Source organism: Neofelis nebulosa, chromosome 11, assembly GCF_028018385.1.
Source record: "Neofelis nebulosa isolate mNeoNeb1 chromosome 11, mNeoNeb1.pri, whole genome shotgun sequence".
NCBI classification, from domain to species: domain Eukaryota; kingdom Metazoa; phylum Chordata; class Mammalia; order Carnivora; family Felidae; genus Neofelis; species Neofelis nebulosa.
The window spans coordinates 80,016,314-80,026,820 of record NC_080792.1 but is presented as its reverse complement, the minus strand read 5'-3'; positions in this window follow the sequence as shown (position 1 = coordinate 80,026,820).

Here is a 10,507-nt window from a genome sequence, read left to right as displayed (position 1 = left end):
TAAAACCTCCACAGAGGCCTTAAAGCAAAAAAAAAAAAAAAAAAATCTGTTTAATCTTACTTAACCTGACTTTTCTCAAGATTCCACTTATCTATAGTCACAGGTGAAATTGTGCCCTCCTCCAAAATTCAGATGTTGAAGGGGCACCTGGGTGGCTCAGTCGGCTGAGCATCCAGCTTCGGCTCAGGTCATGATCTCACGGTTCGTGGGTTCGAGCCCCGCATCGGGCTCTGTGCTGACAGCTCGGAGCCTGGAGCCTGCTTCGGATTCTGTGTCTCCCTCTCTCTCTGCTCCTCCCCTGCTCATGCTGTCTCTCTCTCTCTCTCTCTCCTTCAAAAATAAATAAAAACATTTTTAAAAATTAAAAAAGTGTTCAGATGTTGAAGCCTTAACCCTCAGTATCTCAGAATGTGACCTCATTTGGAAATAGGGTCAGAGCAGATGTAATCAGTTACATTTAGAAGAGGTCATACTCGAGAATAGTGGGTCCCTAATCCAGCATGACTGTGTCCTTATAAAAGGGGGAAATTTGGACCCAGACACACACATGCACACGGGGAAAATGATATGAGAAGATAAAGGCAGAGGCCAGGGTTATGCATCTCATGAACCACCACATGCTAGGAGAGAGGCATGGAACAGATTCTCACCGCCCTGAGAAGGAACGAGCCCCTGCTGACACCTTGACCTTGCACTTCTAGCCTCCAGAACTGTGAAGGAATAATACGTTCTGTTGTTTAAGTCACCTACTTCCTGGTTCTTTGTTACAGCAGCCGGAGCAAACTAACACTTCATTTGTGCTTTCACTCAGCCAAATTCAAGACCTTTCGCAGCACGGCCGCCGCTGACTGCCAATGTCAACTTCAATTCCCTTAGCTTCCCCTCACTTTATGTTCCCTGAAACTACATTTTTTGGTGAGGATTAAATAAAATAATATACACAAAATATCTAGCAAATGGGAAGTGATCAATACACAGCAATCCCCTTCCTGCACCTGTCTGCCCCCTCCTGGTCATTCTGCCTTGTTCCACTGCCCTTGCCCGTTGGGTTTGCTTTGCTTCATGGGCTCTGCATCTTGAGCCTCTCTTCCAGACACCTGAGCTGCCAGTCTCCCAAAGAGGCTGGAGTCTGGCTCCTCCATCCCTACACAAGCTTCTCCTTCAGGCTCCATGCGGAGTCCCCAGGCAGCCCCTAAAGGGCGGGGAGGGGGGGGGGACTCACAAGGGCAAGCAGTGTGGCGGAAAGAGCCTTGGGAAATTTCTGGGTTTGATGGAGGCAGTGGAAAACAGGGAGTGTTGTGTGAGCAGGACACATTGCTGAGTACAGGAGACTGTGCTCAATCTGGGCTCTAATAAAAATTAGCTGTATGACTTTGGGCAGGTCTCTGAGCCTTTCTAGGCCTCGGTTTCCAGATTTATGCAGCCCAGATATTCTCAAGGATCTTCTCTCCTTTATAGATACCTTTGTACAAATGGTAGGAAATTTGGTGTCCTCCCCAAGATTTCTGCAGACTCCCAAAGATGCTTTTGTTTTGTTCTTAGTTTTAAGGATCATCTGGATGTGCCACTCATGGGGTCCCTTTGACACTGGGCCAGGCAGATGAGGTATTCAGCTCCCCACTCAAGTCTCCAACAAACTAACTGCTCACATAAAGTACTTGTGTGAACAGGCATGTAGAGCGTATTTGGTGCCCTCCTCTGGTTCTCCCAATGTGAACCCAATTTTCTGGAAACCACTCTTTGCCCACCTCAAACCAAGCAAATGTGAATGTGAGGCCATCTCTGGCCCCAAGGGTGAGTACATGATCTAGTTCCGGCCAATCAGAGCATTCCATCGCCAAAACCACAATGATTAAGATGGTCATGTGATCTTAGTCAGTCAAATGAGGATTATCCCTGGGTCTTTTTGGAAAAAACTACTAGGAATCAATTCCTGAGAATGAACTGTTAGCCTTAAAAACAAAACTGTCCGTTATTTTAGCAGCAAAAAAAATGGGTTTATTCAGGAATAGCAGGGGATTATGGTGCTGACCCGCAAGCTACACCAAAACCATAGGCAAGTTCCCAGAATAAAGGGGAGGAGCCTCCTTTTATAGGGACAGGGGAGAGTTGGGAGGGCTGTTATAAACAAAAAGTCCACTGGAGTAAACTAGGGATTTTGAAGTATAGTGGCTTCTCATTGGCTGAGTTGTGACAGTCTGCCATTGGCTGGGCTGTTGGAAGGGCAGGAAGAAAGCCTTTCCCCCTCCTACTACAATAATAAAGTGCAATCCACCTGCAAGATCCCTCTCTCTTCCCGTTGGGTCTGTTTTTGACAAGGCGTGGTAGGACATGAGAACTCCCCCTACTGGCCTCCAACTCCATTCTGAAGGAGGTTTCCCTTTCTCAATTTCCACAGAACCAAAAAAGCAAAGAAACGAGATATAAAAAGACATCAAGTGTCAATGACATTATTTAAGGCCCTGGACCCAGCCATGCCTGGTGTATTCAATTTCATAAGCAAATAAACACTCCTAGCTTATTTTTCTTAATCCAATCCGATTTTTATCTCTATCACTTGCTCCAAAAAGACATCTGATAGTAAATCTTGCTGAAAACTTGAGAAGATAGATGAATGTACAGCATAGCAATGCAACTAATATAAATTCAGTATCACCTAGTCTTGATCCTGCAAGTTCTTTGTTTTGCTAACTAAGGGTCCACTCCCCTCTGCCACAGTGACTCAATGATCTCCATTCCAAATTCCATTTATACCTAGCCTAGAGTGGTCCGGCTATGCCCACTGCAGCACCCTCCTCCCGCCCCCACAAGCCCTTATAAAGGTATTTCCCTAAACAAAGAAAATTCCCTCCCTGAGGGGAATTCTTGTACCAGTTATTGAGAAAATAAAAATTTCACTCCTCCACCTACAAAATGAAGAGGCTAGACAAGACTTCCTCCTCATTCCATGCAACTTAACAACTCTGCAGTTCAAAATACAATAAAGCCATTAAAATTGTGGCCTAGGAGAATGTTTTTCAAAATGTAAGTCATAACCCATTAGTGGGTCTTGAAATCAATTTACTGGGTCATAACCAGCATTTTTTTTTTTAATGAAAAAAGAATAAAATACGACAATAACCAGAGTACATCACACATAACAGAGGTGAGTAGTGGCTCATGAAACTTTTATTTCAATTAGAAACAGAGGTACCGTATACACACAGTACTAGATCATAGTTTCAAATGTATTTCTCACTGTGGCACAAAACGTATGAAAGCTAATGGTGTAAATCAGTACTTGTTGACAGGGAAAGATGTCAGGCAGTTAAAATACATACATATATATACTTATTTATATTTATATATTTATATATGTATATAATGTGATCTAATTTTTGCCAAAGAAAACAACAGAAGAGACAAACAATAGATGTAGATGTGGATAAACCCCCAAAATATATAGAATTATGTATACCAAAGACTAAATTATTATCCCTAGATGGGGGGAAGGGATTAAGGTGTTTTTCATTTTCCTGTGTATACTTTTTTTTTTTTTTTTTTTTTTAGAGAGAGAGAGAGAGCAGGAGCAGGGGAGAGGGTCAGAGGGAGACAGAGAATCTTACGCATACTCCACACTCAGTGCAGAGTCCGACGCAGGGCTCAATCCCGGGATCCTGGGATAATGAGACAGATGCTCAACCGACTGAGCCACCCAGGCACCCCGTGTATACTTTTGAACTGTTTTAAAAACAGACACTAGATTACTCCTCTAGTAAATTTAAATTTAATTCACTCCTACAGTAAATGTAAAAATTTCTTAAAGCCTATTTTTATTTAGAAAGGTAAGTATACTTAGAAAAACCTTTTAACAAGGATATCTGGAAGAAATATACCCAAATAGTAACAATGCTTTTTTGTGTGGTTAATTCCTTGTGTTTTATAATGTACCCACCACAAACGAGTGTTATTGTAAAAGTAAGAAGGAAAGAGTTTGTCTTAATTTTGTGATTCTTCAGCGGGAGAGAGAAGTTTGCATATAAAACTTGAAAAATCAGAACGTACTGAAGGGGTCGGGCGCAGTGGGGGGCAGGGGTGGGGAGCTATGCAAATCCTTTGAATGGATTTTCCGCATCAGTGAATTCCTCTTCTTTTAGCTACTGTCTGATGAAGGTGTATATTAGGATGCGGCTATTATATATTCCAAATGTCATATTCCTCAACACCTGTTTGAAAGAGCATATTTTATTGAGAAGGAAGTGTCACTGAAGCTAAGAGAAAGAAAGACAGTTTCCACCAAAGTGCCAGAAGCCAGGGGACTCCCAGACAAGAAATAGTTGTATATATCTGAAGCTGCCCTTGAACAGGATGCAGACAGCAGCGGAGGACAAAACCAAAGAGAGAAAGGCAAAAAGTCTCTTCAAGGAAGATACTGTCAGGAAATTGAAGAATTGGGCCACCCCATCCAGACTGTCTAAACAATGACGCCCGAAAGAAGGTAAGAGCGGGAAAATTGCCTCCCAAATGGTTAGTTGAATTGTGAGTTCAAAATTATAAGTTATAAAAGGAAATTACAGGGAAAAAATGGAGGGAGGAAGGAGAGGAAGGAGAGAGGGAGGTAAAGGAAACAATAGTGGTAAACGAAATTCTTACCTGTCACTTCTCCGAAGAGCAGGGGGAAATGCAGCATGAGGAAGAGCTGCATTTGGAGTCAGAAAACACAGGTATGGACATGTCAACCTTGTCTCGGTCACAGTCAATGTAGCTGCCTCGTCTAGAGTGCTCGGCGCTCTGGGGGAGAAACTGTGTGTCCCAGCTTTGTGTCTGGAATGGGAAGCCATTTATTCTTCCCTCTTCTTTTCACAGGAAAATACTCTCCTCTGCCCTTCTGTGTGCAAAATGGGGGAAAGAACTGGCATTTACTTTTACCGGTGTGTTTTTTAAGCGATGCATGCATGTGGATTAGGGAAGAAATTCACACAGCGCAAAAGACCGTCGGTGTAAAGCAAGTTAGGCTTGATGCTACCCATCTTCTACTCGCCTCACCCCCGCCCTCCCACATCCACTCTCCGCCTCTATGGCACCAAGTGGCCCCCGTGCCCTCCAGCTGCTAGGTGGCTTGAGCCAATGGGAGCCACTGGCAGGAGATCAGAGGAAAGCATCGGGGTGTGTTTGGGGTATCCTTCCCCTGAGTTTGCTTCAGACGGGCCGTGTCCCTCAACTACAGATCACCAATCCTCCCAAGACCTTCTCTACATGATCTCCCTCCTTCAGAGGGCTGGTAACCACTCCTTTCCCTTGTCCCGTAGAAATGGCCACAGCTTCATCCCTTCTCTCCCTTGGTGACTGCACTTTGTCCCGTGATCCCCTACACCCATATGCGTGTAAATGGCCACATGGTAAATAAACCTGCCTCACGTCACTTCGACTCTGCCATCTGGGTCCTGCTGAGCTCTGACCTCCCTCTCTCCATCTCTCTTGCTCCTTCTCTCTCCTAGAGGGTGATATATGATACGCTTAGTTTTCCTCTCTTTTGTTTAAAAAAAAAAAAATTTAACATTTATTTATTTTTGAGAGACAGAGCATGAGTGGGGGAGGGGCAGAGAGAGGGAGACACAGAATCCGAAGCAGGCTCCGGGCTCTGAGCTGTCAGTGCAGAGCTGACACGGGACTCGAACTCACGGACCGCGAGACCATGGCCTGAGCCGAAGCCGGACACTCAGCCGACCGAGCCACCCAGGCACCCCTCCTCTCTTTTGCATTTTAAACTTAACCTATCTTGAAGACTGTGCGGGGCGTTTTCTGTTTGCACAGCTTCTACCCCACCCATTCTCCACTCTTTACCACCATGTCCTGTGTTTCTGGAGGCTGGCCTGGATGGACGGCACCAATGGGCTCCTTTGCCCTGTGACACCTCGCTGGGCACTGCCAGTGGGGGGACGGTTGTAGATTGGAAGTACCTGCAACAGATAAGCAGGCATGAGGAACATGAGCTGTGGGTATTTATCCCAAAATAAATGCTCCCTCCCTGCCAAGGTGCTATGGTTGACCACTTCCTTCTTCAGAAGGCTCCAATAGGACAGCTCTCTTCTATGAAAAGAATTATACAGATATTTTGAGGCTTTGGATGATATCTGTCTTCAGAAAGGAATATTTTTGATTTCTAGCAGTTAGAGGAGGAAAGATCACCTTAATCTAGTCAGAGACTGAGTTGATTTAAAGCTGGTTTTTAGTCTTTGCAAAGGAAGGTCTCCTTTTCCTGTTTACTGTCATTCTTAGAGCAGAGACCATCAGTGGATTCAATCTTAGAAGGAAGAAAGGAGGGAGGGAGGGAAAGAAGAAAGGAAAGAGGGAAAGAAGGAGGAAAGGAGGGAGGGAAGAAGGGAGGAAGGAAGGGAGGGAGGGAAGAAGGGAGAGAGGGAAGAAGGAAGGAAGGGAGGAAGGAAGGGAGAAAGGAAGAGAGGGAGGGCAGAAGGGAAGGAGGAAGAGAGGAAAGGAAGTTAGTTCAGTTTTCTAAGAGGACAAAGAGCTAATTACGTTAGCCAGAATTTATTTTGTACCTATTATATGCTGTGTTTCTTACCTAGCATATGTATTAACATATGTTTTGTATCTAATATATGTAGATGATAGAAGTATATAGACAAAGAGATACATAATTATGTCATTTAACCCACTAATGGCCCTATAAGTTTGGTGATTTGGTTTTTATTCTTCATCGTAAGGAAATTGAAGTTTATATAAATTAAGAAACTTGCCCAGGGTCACATAGCTAACATACAGGATTAAAACTCAGGATTTCAACTCAGTTCTGTTTGGCTTAAATGAATGTTTATATCTTACGTAAAACAGCAGCTTGCAAACAGGCTGTGTGGCAGGGGTCCCTACCCCTACCTGTGTGTTAGAATTCTCTGGAAACTCTATTTTTATTTAATTGAAAATTCAGCGATGCCTAATATTTAAGTCACTAACTCTGCAGAGCTGTGCCGCAGTCTCCCTCTGTTATCCTAAACCCTCAGTGCAATCCTACTACTTGCTGGCCTGGAAAAGTCCCATTTTGAGGGCATAAATGAATTGGGGTACAGAGGGAAGTGAACTGAAGCAAGATGTGTAGTGTATGTGTTTTGTGGGGCTGCTGGAACCAATTATCACAAAATGAGTGGATTAAAATAATAGAAACCTATTCTCTCACGGTTCTGGAGCTGTAAGTCCAAGCAAGGACGTGCTTCTTCTGAAGGCTGTAGGAGGGGATCCTTCCTTGCTCCTCTCCCAGCTTCTGGTTGTTGCTGGCAATGGTGCTCTTTGGCATGCAGAGGCATCACCGTAATCTCTGCCTCCATTGTCACATGGCATTCACCTTGTGTGTCCTCGGTCTTCTCTACGTTCAAATTGTTCAAATTCCCTTGCGCTTACAAGGATGCCAGTCATGGGTTTAGGGCCCACCCTAATCCAGTACGACCTCACCATACCTTGATTATGTCCGCAAAGACTCTTATTCCAAATAAGGTCACATTCACAGACACTGAGGTTTAGGACCTGAACACATCTTTTGAAGGGTGCACAATTCTACCCATGCAGGTAGGAAGCAAGCTAGAGCGTGTACTGAACAGGAAATTGTGGGCTACTTGGAAATCCATGGGAATACCTGGCCTGGGAGCGTTTTCCTACCTGGGTTGGAGGTTTGAGAAGTCTTAAGTGGGTGTTAAATGAAGCAAGGTCAGGGCACCTGGTTGGCTAAGTCGGTTAAGCATCTGACTTCGGATCGAGTCATGATCTCACAGTTCGTGGGTTGGAACCCTGCATCGGGCTCTGTGCTGACAGATGGGAGTCTGGAGCCTGCTTTAGATTCTGTGTCTCCTTCTTTCTCCCTGCCCCACCTCCACTTGTGCTCTGGTCTCTCTCTCTCTCTCTCTCTCTCTCTCTATCAAAAATAAATAAATAAACATTACAAATATATATTTAAATAAAACAAGGCCTCCCCGCAAAGGCTAGAGAAGTTAAAATCTTCCAGATGGTTTGGGAACCCTAGTTGTCTGCAGGGCTTACAGATACACCCCCAGGTTGTTCTGCTGAACACACACACGCGGCCTCTTTCAATGAAAAAGCATCAAGACTGTGCGACAGAGTGCTGAAGTCAGTCGCTGAATTCTCAGCCCTAAAACTGGGTTAGTCTCCGGCAATCTCCACCACTAACAAAGTGCCAAATCCCCAGAGCTTCAGTTTCCTCCTTTGTAAAACGGGATTAATAATTCCGTAATTCCGACCTGTCCTGCAGCAGCCCTGCCTGCTGTGACATGAAGCATGAATAAATGGAAAGCATTAGTCACGGAGGGAGCTTGGGCCACATCCTAGAATCCAGTGGGGGAAATTCACTAAGAATACTCCTGGAGGCCACTCTACAAGAGAGGGTCATAAACAGCGCATTTTTTCGTCATCATTTACAAAGGTCCACGTTCACCGCCCCCCTTCCAGGTGCGGTCTGGAGGATAAGGTAGGAATGGGCCGAGGGACCACAGGGCTCCCAAGGGTCAATGTAGCAAGCGGTAATCCTTCTTGAACAGAATGAAATACAGGGTCCTCAGAGGTGGTGCAAATACACATTATCCAGTGATATTTCGTCCTGGCAGCAATTAGTCAATAGGTTGCCAGCTATCGGGCGTCAGGGGAGCCCCCACTTTTACTTTTGCTCTGGGCCCCATAATTTGTAAATCCGGTGCTGGCATTTCAGTAAAAATACCCAGAAGGAGTTCTTTGGGTGCTAGATGCAACACAGAAAAGTATATTAAAGATATTCAGAAAACAATGACTTTTCCAATAGGTTTTTAATGCCAAACATATGTACTCCTCACTGAAATTCGAGTGCATAGCAGATTCTGAGATTTCACTTCAACTACCCCAGCTGGCATCCGACACATTCCAAAATGTTGCTTCCACTGGATACGTCTATTTTTAATCCCTTCAGATGCCTTTCTTTTTTGGCAAATTGGGAGGAAGAGAGTGCCTGTCGCTCCACGTCTTTCAGTTCATATTTTGCATAAATCAACCAGGAATTAAGAATTAAACAATCACTTCATATCTCAGTTGTCAAATATTTCACTGTTGGGAGACGTATTTGCATATCTGAAAACATGTCGGCCTCTCGGTGTGTTCGGGCTGTGGAGAATATAAAGAAAACTCTTTGGGATACCGACGAGCACAACAGCCAGAAAGAGATTTGGGGCACGGTGGTCAAAGAAGGTGGTAGGTCCACGTAACAAGATGAGGGGGACGCCCTGACCTCCCTGGTTATTGCCGTCCACACTGACCTACGTCAGGTTCCCCAGGAGCAGACCCAGAACAGGAGTTTGGATAGAGGCGGTTTACTTGGGGGGCCATCCAAGCAGTACCTCAAGGGGGTGGGGAAGCGAAACAGGGAAAGGGAAGAAGCCAACACTGGGTCATCCATGAACAGGCATCTACCATAGGCAATTCAGTCCTGAAGGAGACCTCTGGGGAATATAGAGCACACTCCAGAGATGTCCTACCTACCTGAGGGGCGAGCGGGTGAGGTATTAACCACAAACTCCTGCTCATCACCCCTTTCCATCGACTCCTGTGGGTTTTAACTTCTTGCACATCCAAGGCTGCTCAGTTCAGAGAGAAAACAGACCTCTGACCCTGTGGTGCGCCCTGAGGTACCCCAGGGTGCCACAGAAAATCCATAGCAGAGGATAGGGATATCTTAAATATTTGAGGGAAACAATGTAACATCTATCCAACACTGTATGAGCTAATTTGAAGTAACTCAGTGGTATGGATAGTTTGGGGACCTCCTCCCTCCCTCAAATTCATATGTTAAAGTCTTAACCCCTAGTAGCTCCGAATGTGACTTTATTTAGTTGAATCCCTGTAGTGCCGGGGAGCTCATTCGCTCCCTATGGAACATACCCCTTCATAAACAGAAAAGGGAAATAGCATGTCTCAAGCCTGTATGGGGTACTAGGCTCTATACATTTCATTATTTCACTTAGTGATCCCAACTGTATGAGGTGGGCATAACCATCACTATTTATATATGTGGTGAAGTTGAGGCTAGGAGAGGTAAAATCCCTTGACCAGGATCACATCACGAGTCAATGACAGAGCCGAGATTTGAACACACGTCTTTTCAATTCCAGAGCCATTTCTACTTCCAGGTGTCACATAGCTCTGACAGGTGGCCATTAGCAACAAAAGAAAGGAGAGCTGACACTTAACTGAGCACTTCCTTTCTGGTAGGCATGGTGCTTCACATGGACAATCCATTTGGTTTTCATCACAGATTACCTCTGAGGCTGCTCAATGCCCAAATCAGTCCGGCTCTAGAGTTTATGCCTCTTAAAATGGTTCTCTGATGTGTATTTCCTCATATTGAGCCCAAACCTCTTCCTACTCTTTGGACTCATACAGAACTTGTTGAGTCCTTCTCCACTGAGCCTGCCCCTCAAAGCTGTATGAACATTTTCCATCCCATTTTGCTTTCTCACCCCATCTCATCCCCAGACCCATC